At 36.4% G+C, this 18,629-nt stretch overlaps 1 protein-coding gene across 8 annotated transcripts in view; it reads right to left on the minus strand.

Annotated features, from left to right (window-relative positions):
• The window catches only part of Mp (collagen XV/XVIII-type protein multiplexin), a 238,165-nt gene that overhangs the window by 108,376 nt on the left and 111,160 nt on the right, over positions 1–18,629 (minus strand). For 2 of the 8 annotated variants that reach the window (XM_083034132.1, XM_083034130.1), the window contains exon 1: positions 7,820–8,384. The exons of the other annotated variants lie outside the window; for them this stretch is intronic. The gene's annotated coding sequence lies outside the window, so the exon portion shown is untranslated. Of the gene's footprint in view, positions 1–7,819; positions 8,385–18,629 lie in introns of those variants that run through there. 8 annotated transcript variants of the gene reach the window in all.

Raw genomic sequence — 18,629 nt, forward strand, 5'->3', positions numbered from 1 at the left:
ACGCACCCGATCGCGCACTCGCGCGATCACGAGGTGTAATAAAAGAAAAACGTCAATCAGAGAATCGAAAGAGTAACCGGGCCGACAGCCGACACAATCGCACATATGACGGTAAAAAATCGTTGTCGTTTCTGGTACATGGCGTACCGCGCGAATCGATAAAACTATCCGATGGAACTACGTAAAATCCATTGTAATCTACAGAGTGGAAGGAGATCGATGATTGAAAGGTGTCATGAAACAGAACGAAACGCTGAATAGCGCGCTGAAAAATATTTAGGGATTGACATTAAAGAGGAATCGCTTTTTGTAAGAGTATATCCGCTGTGCATCTCGACGTTGCTCATAAATTCGATACCCGTTGTGCATTAGACGCGAGTCGGAAGGCATCAAGAGAGCGACGCATGACAATGTCATCCTGCTGGAGATAAGATTAATGTTTCGCCAACTGATGCAGAAGACGATTTTTATTATTATTTTTATACTGGCAAGTTAGAAACGTATAATAGTGACTGCATGTAACGAATGATCAAGATAAATGCAATCTCTCAACTATAATGCCAGAAAAATTTGGATTACGAGTTAATGGGTCTTTACTTATATTGAAAACTTGGCTTTCAATCCGTGACGTGAAAAATTATTATTTGCCGGGTGCGCGGGTTTACTGGTGTGCAAATTTATATACGTTTAAGATGCGTTATATTTTTTCTGTTTTTTTTTTTATGTATATATGGGGGTTAGAAAATTAATTTTTTAATAAATAAAACAAATGGTCTTACGATGTTTGCTGACAAGTATAAAAAATGAGGAAATTGATTAATTTTATAAAAATCAGATTGTTATTTTCATTATCATAATTAGTAATTACTTCGCAAAATAAATTTCGCGGCATCACGTTCAATAAGTTTTCATAGGATCACATTTAATGGATAGACAGGAGGTGACGCGTGCACGAAACGCTTGTCGCACGGTTACTTGAATAAAACGAAAATTGCTCTCGAGATAATTAAATCGGGATTCGCCAATAAAGAGAGGCGGATGATAATTCACGATTAATGCAAAGTGAAATGCGGTCGCCGGTAATCGAATATTGGAATATCGGAAGGTGACCATTCGACACGCCGCGCCGATTCCCGAGGAATCGTGGTCGGAAGAGGAAAAGCGGCGTCGGGTTAGATATGCACGAGGATAATCCAGAAAACAGGAGCGGCACAGTGCGGAAGAGACTAAGGAATAACGAAATAAAAGATTCGATGGTACGTGAGCGTACGCTTTACAGCGTAACGGACAGGCTTTATGTGCCCTCCGTACCGCCGATCTCTCTGATTCTTTCAGCACTGTGACGTGTTTGGCATTTCCCCGTGACGGCTTTAAGCTTTGCACGCGCGCCACTCTTCGTTCATATCCTTCTCACTCGATCCGTTTCTTCTACTGCTGCTTCTACTACTACTATTTTTTGTGTTTCTTACAAGCGCAAAGGGATAAACCCCAAAGTGAAAAGGAGCGCGATGTGACTCCGCACGTTCGATTCAACATTGCGAGAATTTTTTGTCACAGATGAGATAAATTGATAAAATTTTATTTCAAAATAGTTTATGAGAATAATGAGTTCCGAAGCATTTTATTATATATTGTGAATTCCAGATTATTATAATTGGAAAAGATTACAGCACCCCCCTTAAAGTATAAAAATTTCTCAACTCAATGCATGCATTAAAAAAAAAATATCATTTTTCAACTAGATTTGTTTTTAAGGATGGAAATAATCAAATTTGATTTCTTTTTATCAATAGTGAGCAAATTTCAAATACATATTTATTGAAAGTAATTATCTAAATAATTTTATTCAAATAAAATATTAACAAAAAATTTTTCTACAAATTATAAAGTACAATATACATATATAAAAAAATTTATTTGAAATGTGATAATGGAAATTATTAATTAAAAGAACAATTAAAAAAAAAGAATTATCAGAAATATGCTTTGTCTTTCCAATTATCGATTATCGATGTTTTCATTATACCTTTTTAATTATCGAAAATTTAACATATTATTTGAAGTTTTTGAATTTGCATTGACAATTTCAAATATTATTTTTTGTATTAGTTTAAATATTGTTTGAAATGTTATGTAACGAGAAAAATAATTGGAAAAATGATAAAACATTTATATATTTATTTCAGAAATAATTGTTTTATGTAATATTAATTGACTTAAACATAATATGATTTAATAAAAATTATGGACGAAAGCAGATCTAACAATAAGTAAGCTAAAAGAAAAATTAATAGATAAATCTTCAACGAAAAATATATATATATATATATATTTATTTTAAATTCAGATTTTAATTGACACAAATTAATAATACTTTATATAACTATATTTAAATTAACCATTTTATATTAATCATGATCACAATAGAAAAAATGGCTTACTTATATATATTTTAATATTTATAATTTCTATTTTATATATTATTCTATTCACTTTTGGATTTAATATGATGTCAAGAGACAAGCGAATTATTTTTGCTACAAAGCTGCTACTTTTATCCTAACTTGACACGAGTATGTCAGAAATTTGATATTAATTTTTGTTCGCTGCAAATAAATTGCAGCTGCATCGTAGAAGATCAGTGTTATTCGATCGTACTTATTTAATCGACGATTACATCATTAACTCAAATGAGATTCCAAGTGGTTCAAAACTTGTTTCGACAGGTATTTGTAATGGTATTAAGTTATTAGCGGCGATTGGATAACTGATAACGAGTCAATCATTGTTTATTAACGTAACGCGAAATTGTAGCTATTGTGTGAGAAAACAAGCTTGCATGTCGCGATATGCGGTTTAAATGAAGGCCGAGAGTGTAGCTATTCTCTCCTGTCCATTGAATATTCCTATTGAAACTTTCCGGCGAAATGGCAAAACTTCTGTCTTATCGCTACACTCGAGACGGCTGCCTCGCGTCAGACTGTGAGTATCGTTGTACAAACGGCAAGCGACGTGAAAATTAGATACGATTCAGCCCCGGTAAAGCGTTGCCTTTGTATGTCGTGTATTGTCATAATGGCACGTCGATTCGCGCATGTTCCTACATATATGTATGTGCAGAACAAGATATCTGTCTTGTCCGCCGCATTATGTCTCATTTATGATACAAAAGTAGCTCGTAAATTTTTCCCACATCTTTCTGCTCAAGTACAGAAATTATAAATTGAAAAGCAAATTTCAGATTCTAAACGTCTTCGAATATATGAATATATTTTTACCAATGCAATTCTCCAAATATTTCAGAAATCGTCGTACTTCGAAAATATCTGATAACATATCGAGAATATACGGTCGGGTCTTTTTATACGCGCTCTCGATTTGTCAAAGAGGAAGCATAAGAAAGCGGAAGAAAGAAGCGTAAACGATTCAAGAAGATGAAGAATCAAAAGTTCTTTCGATTCGGGAATCGATTTGTTCGAAAAATTGGGGATATGTATGAATCGAGCGTACGACGGCGTAGAAAATATCCGCACAATGTAGCAATTAAAGTGAAAAACATAACATTGACGTAGTGAATTTCCGCACTGTGCTCACCGGGTTCGCTATCGTCGTATTTACTCTATCAAGTTTCGCGGCACATCCGCGTTAACTGCATTTTAGTCAACTTCATGGGCCCGTAGTACTACTTGGTCCACTTCGCTTTAAACCCTTCACACGCCTGTTCGTCTGTCGAGTGAGCAGTGAGTTGTGTCAACGCGTTAATCGAATCTTTAGCGGAGCTTGATTTCGAATGGAACTAAGCGTGCCGCAGAAAGTGGCGTAAAATCGTTTGTACTCTGATATTATTCATTATTCTTTCGAGATATGCATTAACATCCACTTTTGTGCCGCTTTACCTTCGAGATACCTTTCAAAATACCTCGCGGCATTTTTTTATATATACTTTAAAACTGTAAAAACTCGCTTAATTGAAGCATTAGAAATATCACGTGTAAGGACAAGTGAAAAACAGTTCTTGTAAAATTTTAATAATTAAAATAATTAAATTTGTTTATTGCAATATTGCATGTTAAGCGTCTTGGTGAATCTGCAATATTAATTCGGTGATATCATAAAAAGATTCATAACTTTATTATTATTTTTAATGGCTTATAATATTATGTCATTTTTAATTATACCGTGAAACTAAAATTATGACTGTATCATTCGATTACAAAATATACTTTCTTTCTTCCCGATAATGAACACATGTTTTAAGAGTGTTTATGGAGAAAAGTTTTCTTGCAATGTGCGATTGGTGCTACTTTCCCTTAGCACGTGTTATTTCACATACACACACACAATTCTAAGTATACCCTACGCTAAACTATACCAAACTAGTTTCTCTATCCGCGCCAAGCGGCTCATTGTGCCGTCTGTTGGCGACATGTAATTCGGTTTTATGGCAACAATTAAAATTCCTACTGGGACCTGATTCCCCGTTGGGAGTTCAGTTCACCCTTCCTTTCACCCCACCTTCGAATAGCAATCCTTGAACACAATGCGATGCGGGGATACGCCTGTTATATCCCTATTAACATTCACTCCGCGTCTGCTTAATCAAATTTCCAAGTGAACCGCGCTACGCTGCAACATGAGGTTTACCTCGAAACTGGTCATCCATAGTTATATTGCACGACGCACGCGGAATGCATCTTATTGCGTGTCATTCGGTGCGCGCGCGCATTATAATCATATTTCGATCGCTTTCATTATTACACGCGATATCTCTCGCATAAAGAAATTTATATATGTATGTTAGGAGAGGGAGAGAAAGAAAGAGATGGCCAAAAGAGAGAGACAGCGCGTCGCTAGCTGCAGATTGCATAGCTACCGCGCTTCTAATTATTATGTACATAATTTTCTGATATATTGCGATATACGAAAAGAATAGTTTGACCAAAAGTAGTATATTTTACCCTTTCTTCCCCCTTCTCATATTGATGATAAAACATTGTCGCGGAAAAATATCTTCAGTAAAAACATGAGAGACATATCAATAGAATAATATTTTTTTTAAATGTTCGAGTTTATCTCTATCAAATCAATCTGTGGTTTTAAATATGTGTAGAATTTAATAGAATCTTTATTCGCTCCAGTCATTTGATGTATTTGTCTCGATGAATGAATTGCGAAGTCATTTCAACGATTCGATATATTATTCCATTTAGTTCGAGTAATGTCCACATTAAATTTATTATAATTAAATTTATTATAATTAAATGGTTATGTAACAAGCTTATTAAAAAGTAAAGATGTTTGGAAAAAAATGTAAAGAAAAATTGACCGAGGAATTATTTTTATTATTTTTATTATTTTTTTCACATTGCATTGTATCCTTTGAATTGTACAACTTTGTACAGGCAGCGTTTTTTCCCGCAATCAGAAAATACAGAAAAATATTCCAATTTCAATAGCGTCTAATGAAAAATTGAATAAAGTTCTGCACAAAAATGATTTATATTTTATATATTTAATATACATTTAGATGTTTCTAATTAAGTTTCTAATTAGTTTGTTTTTTATGTGTTTATATCGAATTGTGTATTTCATGGAAGCATCCTTTAAAGTATTTATATAACAAAAAAAAGAGATAAAGACATCTTATGATTGATGATAAGTTATTTCATATCACATTACGACAATATTCTTACTTCAAAATTTATGATATTAATTATATTATTTTATTAAAAATCACCAATCTGACTTTGTCGGAGACGTGTATACTTTTGTTAAAATATTGCTCACTGTTCATCATTTCGGCGGTTGACTTTTATCATTTCTTGTTGTAAGCTTATCAATTTGATCTTTGTGAACCTTTATTACACAGCCTAATGCTTAATGAATCGCCTTAATGTTTGCTATGCAGCTGTATATTGCTGCACCGTTTAACATCGATCAATAATTAAAATTAGTATAACGATTTAATTATTATTGCATTTAATACACAATTAATATGGTTAATAAAAATTAATGAGAATTAATGAAATTACTAGTCAAACTTTTTCATTAAATTAAATACATGTCATGAATTATTCACAGTAGTAAAATAAAACAAAGTAGGACAGAATAATGTACTATTTCGATAAATATTAAAAATCACCGCATTTTTTCATCATTACTACAATCTTATTTTGTTATACGTTTTTCTCGAATATAACGCGAAAAATTATCTTAATATTTGCAATTTCAGCGTCGTTCGCGCAAACAAATTAGTCCCATTAATTTTGCGCCGACGCCGCAAACGCGGCGGTGACCAACGCAATTGTGTCTGATTGTCAATCGAAATTTCATCGCATAATGGTCATCGCGGACACGACGTTCCGATCAGTTTGTGCGTTCCTCGGCTAAAAAAGAACCCGCTCGACAATCGCATTCTAATTTAGTCAATTTAATAAGTACGCGATCGCCGTCATGACAATTCGCTCGAGTTAAAGCACTTTCATTGGTGCTCGCGGCAATCAAAGGCGGTCCTCAAACGGCCTCATTAACTTCGCTCCGACTATATCTTACGATTTCGACCGGCGATGAAGTCGTTTATTTTATCTTGATGAAGTTTTAATCTCGGTAGATGAGTTTCAGCTCTCGCGTGCCGATATTCACGGGAGAAAAAGAAGAGGAGTAGGGGAAGGGATGCGAGAGAGAGAAAGACAGAAAGACAAAGAGAGCGAGAGAGAGAAAGATAGAGATACAAATCGAGAGAGAGAAGGAAAAGTTCAGCCACGTGCATTAAGGACTCTCGCTATTAAGGGTGTTCCTTTCAGATTTCACCTTTAGACAAGACACAATTCTTGTGCGACTCCTTGAAATCGTCGTTACGCGACTCGTTCGCGTACAACTATCTCGTAATATAGTCAGCCATTACGTTAAATCGACACTTTTTAGAAGTGAAACTCTTTCGCGAAAGCTTACTGCCTCAAATTTACCATTTTTCTCTCCTATATCGTATGGGTCAGAAAATTAAACCGACTCGTTATATAATGAAGCAATTAATTTGCCTAAAGTTTTAATATCGATAGTCGGGTTTTTACACTCAGAACCTTATATATATACGAGGAGAGAGAAAATTTATAATATGCGTATTAGAGGCGAGAAATTTGTAAGGGATTGTAATTTTCGATTTTGTATAACATTTCGCCCGGCGAATTAGAATTAGCGATAATAAAGGTTAACATTTCCTACGTTTTATCAGATCGACGTGCCGCGATTTTGCAGCGAAAATTATACGCAAATGCCGCGCGGATTCATCTTGCCTTTCGTCCCTTCCTTCTCTAACATTCAAGATTTTTCCCGACCGCGTTAACGAACTAATTTATCAAGCAATTTGTCTTATCTCGATGAAGTTTTAATCCGGATGACTGCGATAGAAGCTAACCGCTGATGAAAGAGTCACGGGAGAGAAAGAAACTGCAATAACGAATCGGTGCGCATCGTTGTCGACGTTTAATTAATTCTGTTTATGAATTAAATTTATAAATTCTTTTATTCTCTCTCTGCGTTTTCAACAGTCTCTTTGTACCTCAGATATCACGAAAATAACATCGGGACAACTTATGATATAAGTTTTTGATCTCATCGCGACTCAATTTAATCAGTAATCCGTTAATAATAGAGAAAGAGAGAAATGAAAAAAGAAAAGAAAGAGAGAAAGAAAGAGAGAAGACGCGAAGGCGAGAGAAATTGTTTCGCAGAAGGCTCTCGTTTCTTAACATCCCTTTTTGCAGGGGGACACGATGCAGGATACTTTTCTCTCTTCTATCACGTCGATCCGATTACTTACACCAAAAGCTCGGGCACTCCGCGTGTATCTCCCTCCGGCATTTCCTAATATCTATAACTCTCACTGACGAAGCACCATACCGAACGTAAACAAGAACACATTGTGTGGAGAACGCGAGCACTTCCTATCGGCGGACGGTCCTCGGCGGAAGAATCGCGCGACCGGAAGAAAATACCGTTCCTTCTCTCGTCGTGGAGGATCCTCGTGGTCCGTGCGATCACAAAGATGCGAATCGCATCCTTTTTTTCCTGCGTCTCCTGCCGCGTCGTCGTACCCGCGCGAATCTCACGCGGCTCTTCCGCGACACTCGTACTTCCGGCCGCCCGCAGCAGCCGTCAATCGGCTGCGTCGAGGAGACACGTCTCATAAACGAGGACGGCCGGCATTTGAGCGCGCCCGCCGCCGCGGTTGTGTTGGGCCGATTCGCGGATCCTTGCCGTCGTCGTGGGTCGCGAGAGGGTGGCGAACGCGCGCGCGGGTGTCGCGGACCAGGAGTTGCGTGCGGCGCAAGGAAAGCGCGGACGCCGGCCGCGAGGGGTTGAAGAGCTACCGGTGGTGCCGTCGCGTGGATAGCGAACAAACTAACCGGAGCGCTTTCCGAACGAGGACGACGATGCCGGGGTGCCAACCCCCCAGTCGCGTCGCCGACGCCGACGCCGACGCCGAGTGGGGGCTGTTGTCTGTTCCCGCGGCGCCGTCGCTCTACACCCCCGCCTTTCTTCCCTCCACCCCCGCGGATAAATAAATAAGGGGATGCGTATGGTGTGTGCGGAGTGACGTCGTTCATTCTCCGCGGATGATTGTGTGCGAATGGTCCCTCGATGCCCTTCGGTCCAAGCGCCGAGGAAATTCCGCGAATGGTTTAAGCGTCTTTCGATCTTAACCTTTTGTTTCTTATCGCTGCCTCGAGCATCCCCGAAGCAACTTTCCTCCCTTACGTTATCGGAGTTATTGTAAACGATATTGGAAAATTCTAACCCCGCGTGTAAAATTGGTTGTCTTACTAATTTAAGACGTCTAGTTTTAGAGTCTAGTCTCAGAAATTGCAAGATCTGTGTCAGCTCTAATTGCCTTCATAATGGAAAATGTTTTGAAGACATTTCGACATGCTAATGTAAAATTAATTTTGTAAATTAACTGGTATTTTAATATTTTACAGATTGAAATATAGAAATGCTTTAATCTTTATTTTATATATAGGAAAGAGAATAGGGAGTATATATAAAATACAAACGTTTAAAAATAAATTCGCTTGATATAACAATAAACTGTTATCTCTTTATAATATTAATAGAGTTCTAAACATTTAAAAAGGAAATTCAAATTTCTTGTATATATAATATGAAAGAATATACTTTAAAACATATTCTTAAAAAAATATAACTCTTGAAATAAAATAAAATATATATACATGTTAAAATATTTGTAAATCAGGAATTTGAGTTAAGAAAATATATAGTGAACTTGTAAGCACAGAAATGAATGCTTATCTCTTGGATTGATTCTGTCGATTAAGTTAGCGTAATAGTACCTTGTATTGCAGCTTGATGGTTGACCAGTAAAGCTTTACTTTGTGTGTCTAAAGTTAGAGATAATCGGCGAACCGCCCGCTTCATTTGTTAGGACATTCGCAGGCATTGTTTCAATATTTCATCTCAACTTCGTTTCGAGTTCTAAGTGTAATTATTATATCGGATAGAAATTCGAGGCAATTTTCTTTGATTTTTTTAGCAAAAGCTGAGAAGCTCCTCTCTTAGAAACGTAAATAGACTGAATACTGCGGTTCGCCTTTTCTTTCTCCTTGATGATGGAAAGTGGAGGGATTCTCAAAGCACAAAAGACATTCCCGAACAAAAATACCGAACACTGATCGATACGAACATTGAACAATATGTTGCGAAAGAAAACCGGAAGCGGGTCAAGCGTGAGATTCGGCACGGGTATCATTCCGCGCGTTAGTTCTACAGAGTTTTTCATAAATAAATATGAGATGATTATCTCCACTTATGCAGCGCGTATACTAAAGCTACGTACTATCTCAGCACGCTCTAAAAGGTCAGTGACAGAGGGGATTTTCATATTCCGTCATCACGTAAAGATAAGAGGATCTAGTAGCGCACTGGATAGTTGTTCATATTTTCTTGAAAATAACGTTTGCTGTGCCTTTTAATTCGCAGTGACGAGTAAAGCATATTTCATCCTTTGGAAAGAGAGTTTTCTTTCTCCGGAGAAAGGAAAAAAAATGAGATTTTCTATCTTTTTTTTTTCTTTTTCATCGGATCTAATATTCATATTCTTTTAACGCCCCGCTTCCGGCAGGAGAACACACAATTAGTGGATGGCTTCTCTGTTAATTGAATTCTACGAATTGCGGTATCGAAGCACTCCGGGAATTCTCCGCAAATGCATTCGGAAGCTGCAGTCGATGTTTATGCGGATGCGTAAATTCGCGCGTGTTATGAAACGGACAATGAACAGCAGTCAACGACACGTTGCCCCTTTCTTCCCCTCCCTCTTCCCCCGAAACGTAAGCTTTTAAAAAAAAGAGTGGAAAAAAAACACACGCGTTTAGGTTGACCTGTTTTCTAAATAAATATGACAAACGCGCTCGGTGAACTATGACATGACCAGTAAGAGTAATATATAGTTTCAATTCGGATGATTGATCCGGCATTGCGAGAGTTGAATAAACCCCGAACCCTCGATTTTTCTCCGCGGCATAACAAAGTGGTTTAAGCGCGACGTTTAACCGAAATAAAGATGCGAAATGTCACAATATTTATGGAAATCGGATCGAAACGATTACTGCAAAATTTCGGACTGTTTGAGAAAAAAAGTATGTCGGGATATCGATATTTTCTGGAAAGGATTTGCTTGGTTATCGCACGATAAATTCAATTTTATTTCCTCGACGACGCTTGAAAACTTTATAGAGCATTGTTGTTACAATTGTTGCACAATATCACGTTGCAATTGATTTCAAAGTTGGCTACTGTTCTGTTCACTCTTACAATTAGATGTATTTTGCTATATTTGTGGTCGTTTACGGTTTTGTTGTTAGTCTAATTTCCGTTTGAATGCGTAACTCCGTACGTGGCACTGCTCTTTCGATAAGCTGATTTGATTGATTCAATGAACTGAGAGATTCTTCCACGTGAATGCGTAATCACTTTTAACTTTTACACTTTTTTTTATCTCTCTTCCTACATCTTGATTTCATTAAATGTGAAATAAAATTTTTGTAATTAATTGTAAGTAAAGTTCTGTAAAGTATTAGTATAACTTATAAACTTGTGAGGATATTATAATTTAATTGCGTACTAAAAGCTTAGTTTATGAAAAATCTTTCATTACTCGCCGTTTATAATTCAAAAATTTTAAGAAGGAAAAATCGATTATGTGAATTACTCAAAGGATATGTAATTAATACAAAGGATTGAAATTAATACAAAGCAACTAAGCGTGACGATATCCCTGCAAAATATTCGCCGAATCCTCTCGCATAAGCATTCGTAAAGACACGTTTAACAATTACGTTAATATTCACACGAAAGCAAGAGCTTGTTAAACTGAGAAGACGAACAGCAATTATGTTATAGTTGCCGACAGCGTTTCTAACGCGCAAATAATCTCTTGTTTGACGAAGTGTTCCTTAGTTTTCTCTCTTCCTCTCTTTGACTTGCCTTTCTCTTTCTTGTCTCACTTACTCTCTGTTTTAGAATGACTTGTGGAATAGAATTCCTTCTCTCATTATAAAAATATAAATACTGCTATTATAAATACTTCAAGAGTGCTTTCTTTCATTTCTTTTTGCAAATTTATGGTTTCTAACTGTTAGTTTCTTAACAATTAATTAATGACATAATGGAAATAATTAGTTTCTATTTTATATATCTTTAACTTGCATGCTTGATTTTACATTGTTAACTATTCTTCAATATGCGTATTTATATAATTTTCCTTTTTATTACTTTTCTATGTATTCGTCACGATATTATATATCGTGCTTGAAGGGACTAATTGTCTTATAAAACGATAATAAATTATCTATATATCTGTTTATATTTTTCTCTTTTTCTTTCTATCATTTTCGACAAATTCATCGCGATGTCGCGGATATAAATTTTCATTCGCGAAATAATTTTTCCGCCGCGAAAAAAGACGCTTATCAACGATTAATAGGAATCATTTACAAGATTGAGTAATTCAAATGAGAAATTACTCCGTGCGTTGCGAGAGAAAGATAAAGAGAGCGAGAGCGAGAGGATCAATGTTTATCCCTTCCGCGTGGAATTGTAACCCGTTCGCGAGGGTGTGAAGGTTGCGATGGAGGCTCATCGTTGCTCGTTAGACACTCGGTCGTGCGTGACGATTATTTCCGTCACACATGAGCACGTTCTCCGTTCAAACGTTACTCGGCTCCCGTTCGCTCGAGCAATTCGTTTCCCCGCGTCCCAGATTTTCCCGAGGATTTCCCAGGTAGAAATATCCACGATTTTGTTCCAAGTACTTCCACGCTCGCGAAAAATTGCGACTACTTTCCGGTAACGCGTGTGTCCGTGCGGATTTATTCGTTTCAGGTTTAATGAGAGTTCAGAGCGTAACTACGCGTCCGCTGAAACAAATGTTATTGTTGGATAAAATGCGCGACTACGTTTGTCAGAGGTGTGGAGCATTAAAATTTCTTTCACTGTAAATCTATTAAACGGTAGTTTTAGCGATTTGCGCGTCATTATTTTTTTTCTCGATTTTATTTTTACATATCACTGGTATTTTTTAAGGAAATTCGTGCTTTAAGTGTACGTGTTTTCTGTATATACGATAGCATAACTAGAAACAACAATTTTCTCTTCTGTTTTTTAGACGGAATAAGCAATGTCGAAATCCGTCATAAGCACAGAACGTTTTTTTCATGTCGAGATTGCATTATTTTTACAATTCACTGGTATTTTTTTAAGGAAATTCGTGCTTTAAGTGTACGTGTTTTCTGTATATACGATAGCATAACCAGAAACAACAATTTTCTCTTTTGTTTTTTAGACGGGATAAGCAATGTCGAAATCCGTCATAAGCACAGAATGTTTTTTTTTCATTTCGAGATTGCATTAACAAATCGCAAACAGATTGAGATAGGAGGCGAATCTTTATAATCTTCAAAAGCGGATTGACTCTCGAGGAGATGATGCTTGGTAATGGTAATGGTATATCGTGTTTCCGCTTCCTATTCGCTTATTGCTTCTCCATCGAATAACGAAATCTCCATCGCTCAGCTATATCAAAGATAAAGCTATGCGCGAAACACTCGATAACGCGGTGTAAGTAGAAATTGAAATTTCCTGCTGGGACTGAATTGCTCTGTATATCCTCAATATCCTAAGAGTCTGCTGACCTCGTTGCACGCTTATTCGTGCGTGGCCGATTACTTCTGTTACACATGAACACATTTCTTATTGCAAGTATATGCACTGTGAAATATAAATAAGATCCTTTCTTGAATTCAAAAACTGTATATATTCGACATAGCATATAAATCAATCGATGATCGCTTTTATACAGAAAACTATTTGCTGTCATCAGTTTCATCTCAGACCATCATCGATTTTATCGTGATTTACAAATCTCTCTCTTTTCTTTAAAGAAGTATCATCATAATTATTTTCTATCTCAATATTTATATGACTGTTAATTAAAAAATCTAGTAAATATATTTCATAAATTTATGTCAACTTTATTTCCTAAGGTTTTTCCTTTTTATGTAAATTATTAATTTATATAAGAAAAATTTTATTGGCAAAATTAATTTATAGTTTTGGTATGTTATCACATACATATATTCAAAATCATTATAAATATAAGATAGTTAAGATAAAAAATTAGTACACTTATAGATAAACATTTCATCATATTTTTCGAGGTAAAAAACTCAGGGGAATATAATATATCCAGGAAAGGATACACACATGCCATATTATTACATGAAAGCTCATGTAGCATCTTGTTGATCTCCTCAAATAGCACCTTGAGGCGAGTTTTCCACTGGCCGGAAGTATACCGCAATGCGACATACGGAAGGCTTATCGTTCTCGTTACACACTCGTTCGTGCGTAACGATCACCTCCGATCACGTATGATCACATTCTTGAATCAAACGCTAGTCCTCGTTTCGACGGATCAAAGAATGTCCTGGTTCTAGCAACGCGTGCTCCGCACTTTGGATGCAATAGATATAAAAGCACAAACACGAGCACGTTTCTATATTTCGTATCCTCGACGCGCGATTAATCGCGAATGGCTGTTTGCGTGTCAAAATTCTATCTTTTTTTTTTTTCGTGTACAATCGATAATCTGTATTACAATCGTTCTAGAAAAATAATGTTTTTTCCCTGTGACTTTTTCAATCTTTTTCTACTTCAAATAGATCGTAGTGATTAATGACTCAAAAAATCTAGAAATCTAAAAATCTACGTTTAAAAATCACCAGATATTCTTTTATTGTTAAATCTTCAATTAATTTAAAATCATTTTTTATTAGTATAAATATCAAGGTCAACGATTTTTAAGTTATAAACGATTTAAAAAATTTTTTTTGCAAATTAAACCGTTTATTTTATTATTTTCAGATTACAACTTTATTTTAATAAAATTTTAATTTGAAGCTTATAGGAAGAGTTGCAAAGATGTATGATGCAGAAAATTAGAATATAAATGATGACATCTTTCGATATTATCGCGACTTTAAATTGGCCAAAGTCATTAAAAGAATATCTGGCGATTTTATGGAGCATTACAGGTATAACATTTGAATCTCTCGTTAAAACGAAATACAGTATTCGCGTCACGAGGGATATAATCGGCGACAAATCGTCCACGTATATTTTTGTTTTCCTTATATTTACAAAGTCAAATGATTGTGGACGAGTGTACGCGCGCGCTTTCAAAGGGACGATTCTCAATGCCGTTTTGCACCGAGCTATTGTACGAAATGACAAACCGCGCTCGTCCATCGGACCGCTTCTCGACGAGAATGATGAAAGCGGCAAGAGACGAAGGGAGCGAAGGGAGCCCTCAGGTTGCCGCGAATCGATGCCCGACCCCGCGAATGTAAATGCAAAATAGCGGCTGACCCATTTTTTTTCGCGCTTATCGGCGCCACACTGTCTCCGTCTGACTTTTCTCTTGCCTTCACATGCCTCGCCATCAATCTCCGCGCGCTCATCCCCTTTTCCTCCTGCCTCCTCCGCTTCCCACTGTTACGTGCGGACCGATAAACTAATTTCGTCCGGAAAAGCTGCTCGGGCTCGTGCACTTCCCCAGTTCCGTTCTCCACTCTCCGAAAAATCTGTGTGCCTGCAATCCGGCACCGGAAATCTCATCCCCCTTGTTTTTTTCCATTTCTCCTCGCATGAACATGTCGCCGCGTTTCACCACTCGCATTCTATTTCACATCCGCGACAGACAAGACAGCGCTGACGCTCGTTAGGATCAAATTACAATTTGAACTGATGCCGAGAGATCGTTTGCACTCCGACATAAGAGACGAAAACTCGGGACGTAGTAATTTCTAGATAGGCAAAGCACGAATTTTTACATTGAACCAGTAATAGTGACAAAGTATGTATATCAAGAATTCAACGTTGTCAATTCGACATTGAATTACTCCAGAATCCTTCGATGTTTAATCTATAAACATTGGCTTACATTTTGCAAAGTTTATCTATCAATTTTCATCTAATATTTTTGATATGTTGTTTCAAACAATGATGGATATATTTCAAATGCAAACTGTTGAGAATAATTATTTCAATAATTTTGTTTTTATATAAAATATTAAAAATTTTGTTTTTAAATAAAATATATAATTTAAAATTTTATAAATGTTTTCTGTGAAGACGTATATATATGTTTTATCTTTTATTTCAAATATTATGTGCCTATCTTTGATTTGAAGTCAATTAGAAATGATGTACAATCAATTATTCAATCTCTTTCGTTAATGTAATCCTATATTTAACTGATGATATAAATTCCTATATTAAACTAATGATTTTATTAAAACAAGTTATTTAAACGATTAAATATTTCATTAAGATCTGAGATACTGTAGCTATAAAAGGATTCGCATAGAAACGTCTAAATGTATTAAATTATATTAAAATCCTAACGTGAACGTACAAAGTAGATCCGGGTTAAGATTTCTTAAATTCGAGATCGAGGAACGATAACGCAAAACATAGGGCGCATATTTAGAAACGGCTTTTCCATCGGAACTTGTATCCTCCTAACGGTATGGGATTAGAAACGATACGTGGTGACCTACATTTTCCAGAGATACACACACACACAAACACATCCACCGTCTTCATAGCAGGTGAATGTGTTTGCGGTATGAGAGAGCGCATAGTTATGCATAATTCGATATTCTGAGATCCTCGGGATGCCGCGTCGACGGATCGAGCATATGATTTTCGGATCGCACGATGTCGTCCGACCTCGCCGACTCACGGGAACTTACTTGTCCCGGCAAGTCGGGTAATCTGAAATTCTCAGATAACAAGAAGGACGTTGCATCACCGTCGATGCCCTCGGGGGTCGCTACAAAAAGCCGAGTTGCGATTTAGTGGTTACTAGGGCTTCGCTTAAAGGAAAACTTGACGTTTCTAAGGACTGACAGATGGAGATGAGCAAGAATGCGCGAGCGAGATTTGTCGCGAGATCGTCGCAAAAGGCAAAAGGGTTTCTTCATAATTCAACGTGTTTTTTATCAATGGATGACAACGTTATATCATAACGATCGAAAAGAGAGAAAGAGAGAGCTGTCTTTATTCGGGATATTAAAATACTAATTTAAAAATTAATAATTTAAAAGAATTATTTCCAATAAACATTAAAAGGTTTTCATAATTTGAAATTAGATCTTAAAATGATTTATTAATTAATACTAATATAATGACTGCCATTTTACAACCCTGCATTTCTCTGAAAAATAGTATTCGAATATATATTAAAAAGAATAGTATATGGATTATTTATAATCAAATATGCAGAATATTTTTTTATATAATATTTCATGTTTGTAAAATAATTTTCACAAACTTGCTATTTTATTTTAATTAATATTACATATCAATCATAAATGTAAATTAAAAAAAAAGGAAATTAAAAAAACGATTGAATCATTTAACAAGTAATCTATAGAAAATTAATTATTATAATTAACTTAGAATTAGATTTGTCATTTCAAATGTCAAATAACAAAACGATTCTAGAAATTATTTTATTCCAAGACAAATTCCAAGAGAAATAATTCTTTTGTAGAGCGGTTAGTTATTCGTATAGTAATTACATCGCATTGTATAATGGAAGATACATTTTAAGCTATAATATTATTTTTATTTTATCCTCACGATTCTTTCTTGTTGACCTCATGAGCTCTTTCTTTCCAACGATCCTATTACGACCGTCAAGATGTAAAACATCCGCGTGCTACGTTTATATTTTCCTTAATTTATTTTCCGAGATGTAATTAAAATTGTTGGTCGAAAAAAAAAATTTTTTTGAAACAAACAGCGACAGATAATTAATCTGCAGTTTAATCCAAAGTCTTATTCAAAATAACGCAAAGCACACGAGAGACAGTAAATGGCGGACGCAAATCTTTTGGCTATTATTCGCTACTGTGCGCACACAGAAATCTGAATCTAAAGCTTTCGCGAATGAATATGAATAACAAATAATGCAGATTATACACACATACGCACATACATTCCGAATTAATGCACAATAGTATATATATATAGCAGATAGAATAATTGGCTTAAGACAATGCCATTGTAACGTGTCTGTGTGCAAATATTGGCGACTAGGTATATTATATTGATAAACCTCAAGCATGTTTCACAGATCGTCTGATTTCACTGTCAATAATAGTTACCCGCTTCTCCAACCTCCATTTGTGTTCTATCTACATATAGTTTAATATCTTATTGCGAGAGAAGAGAATCCTTTTACTAAGGATATCCTCCATGCAAATTTTCAAAGCAAAATTCTCGAATTTACTTTCGCTAAATACGCGGAATGCGACATTTTACACAAGATGCATTAAAAAGAATTGCATTGTAACGCGTTGCATTTTTCTTGCGTCTGAAAAAGAGATGCGAACAAAAATTTACATGCGAAAAGGCAGTACGTTTTTGCTGCTCTCTGCCTTTCTTTTTCCTCGTTACACGTTAACACGCGAGTCACGCGAAAATTGAACGAGAAAGTATGAACTGGAAAACGCGCCATAAATCCTCGTGGTCTCTTATCGTACGTTTGTCTTCGGATGTAGTCTTGGGGTAGACGCGACGAGGGGCGCGAAGCTACGTGTCGTCTTGTCGAGGTTTTCAGGTGTTGCTCACGTAGCGCCGTTACGAAGTGCGGCGGGATAAAAGCCGAAGTCCCCTTATTTCACCACCATCCCATCCCACCCTCTTCACCCTCGACTATCCTCCTACGGAAACCCTCACGCGGACACTTTAGTGCGCGACACTTGTTTGCTTCCCCGAGCAGAGCGGTATTTTTCTCCATCTGCTTCTCTCTCTTTTTCTCCTGCTCCTCCTCCCCTTTCTCTCTCTCTCTCTCTCTCTCTCTCTCTCTTTGTTTTTCTCTCTCTATCCGTCTGTTTGATATAGACAGTACAGATGCAGGTGTGATCGAGGGTAAGCGAGATGCATGCCGGACAACTCGACGGTCTCGCGTTCGATTGGAAACGAAAGTAACGAGGACAAATCCGATCGGCTTTATCGGCGCGACTGCAAAGTGCAACCCGGAC

This window comes from Prenolepis imparis, unplaced genomic scaffold, assembly GCF_030444845.1.
Source record: "Prenolepis imparis isolate NDT839.2.m4 unplaced genomic scaffold, iyPreImpa1.0 SCAF_3, whole genome shotgun sequence".
Lineage (NCBI taxonomy): Eukaryota > Metazoa > Arthropoda > Insecta > Hymenoptera > Formicidae > Prenolepis > Prenolepis imparis.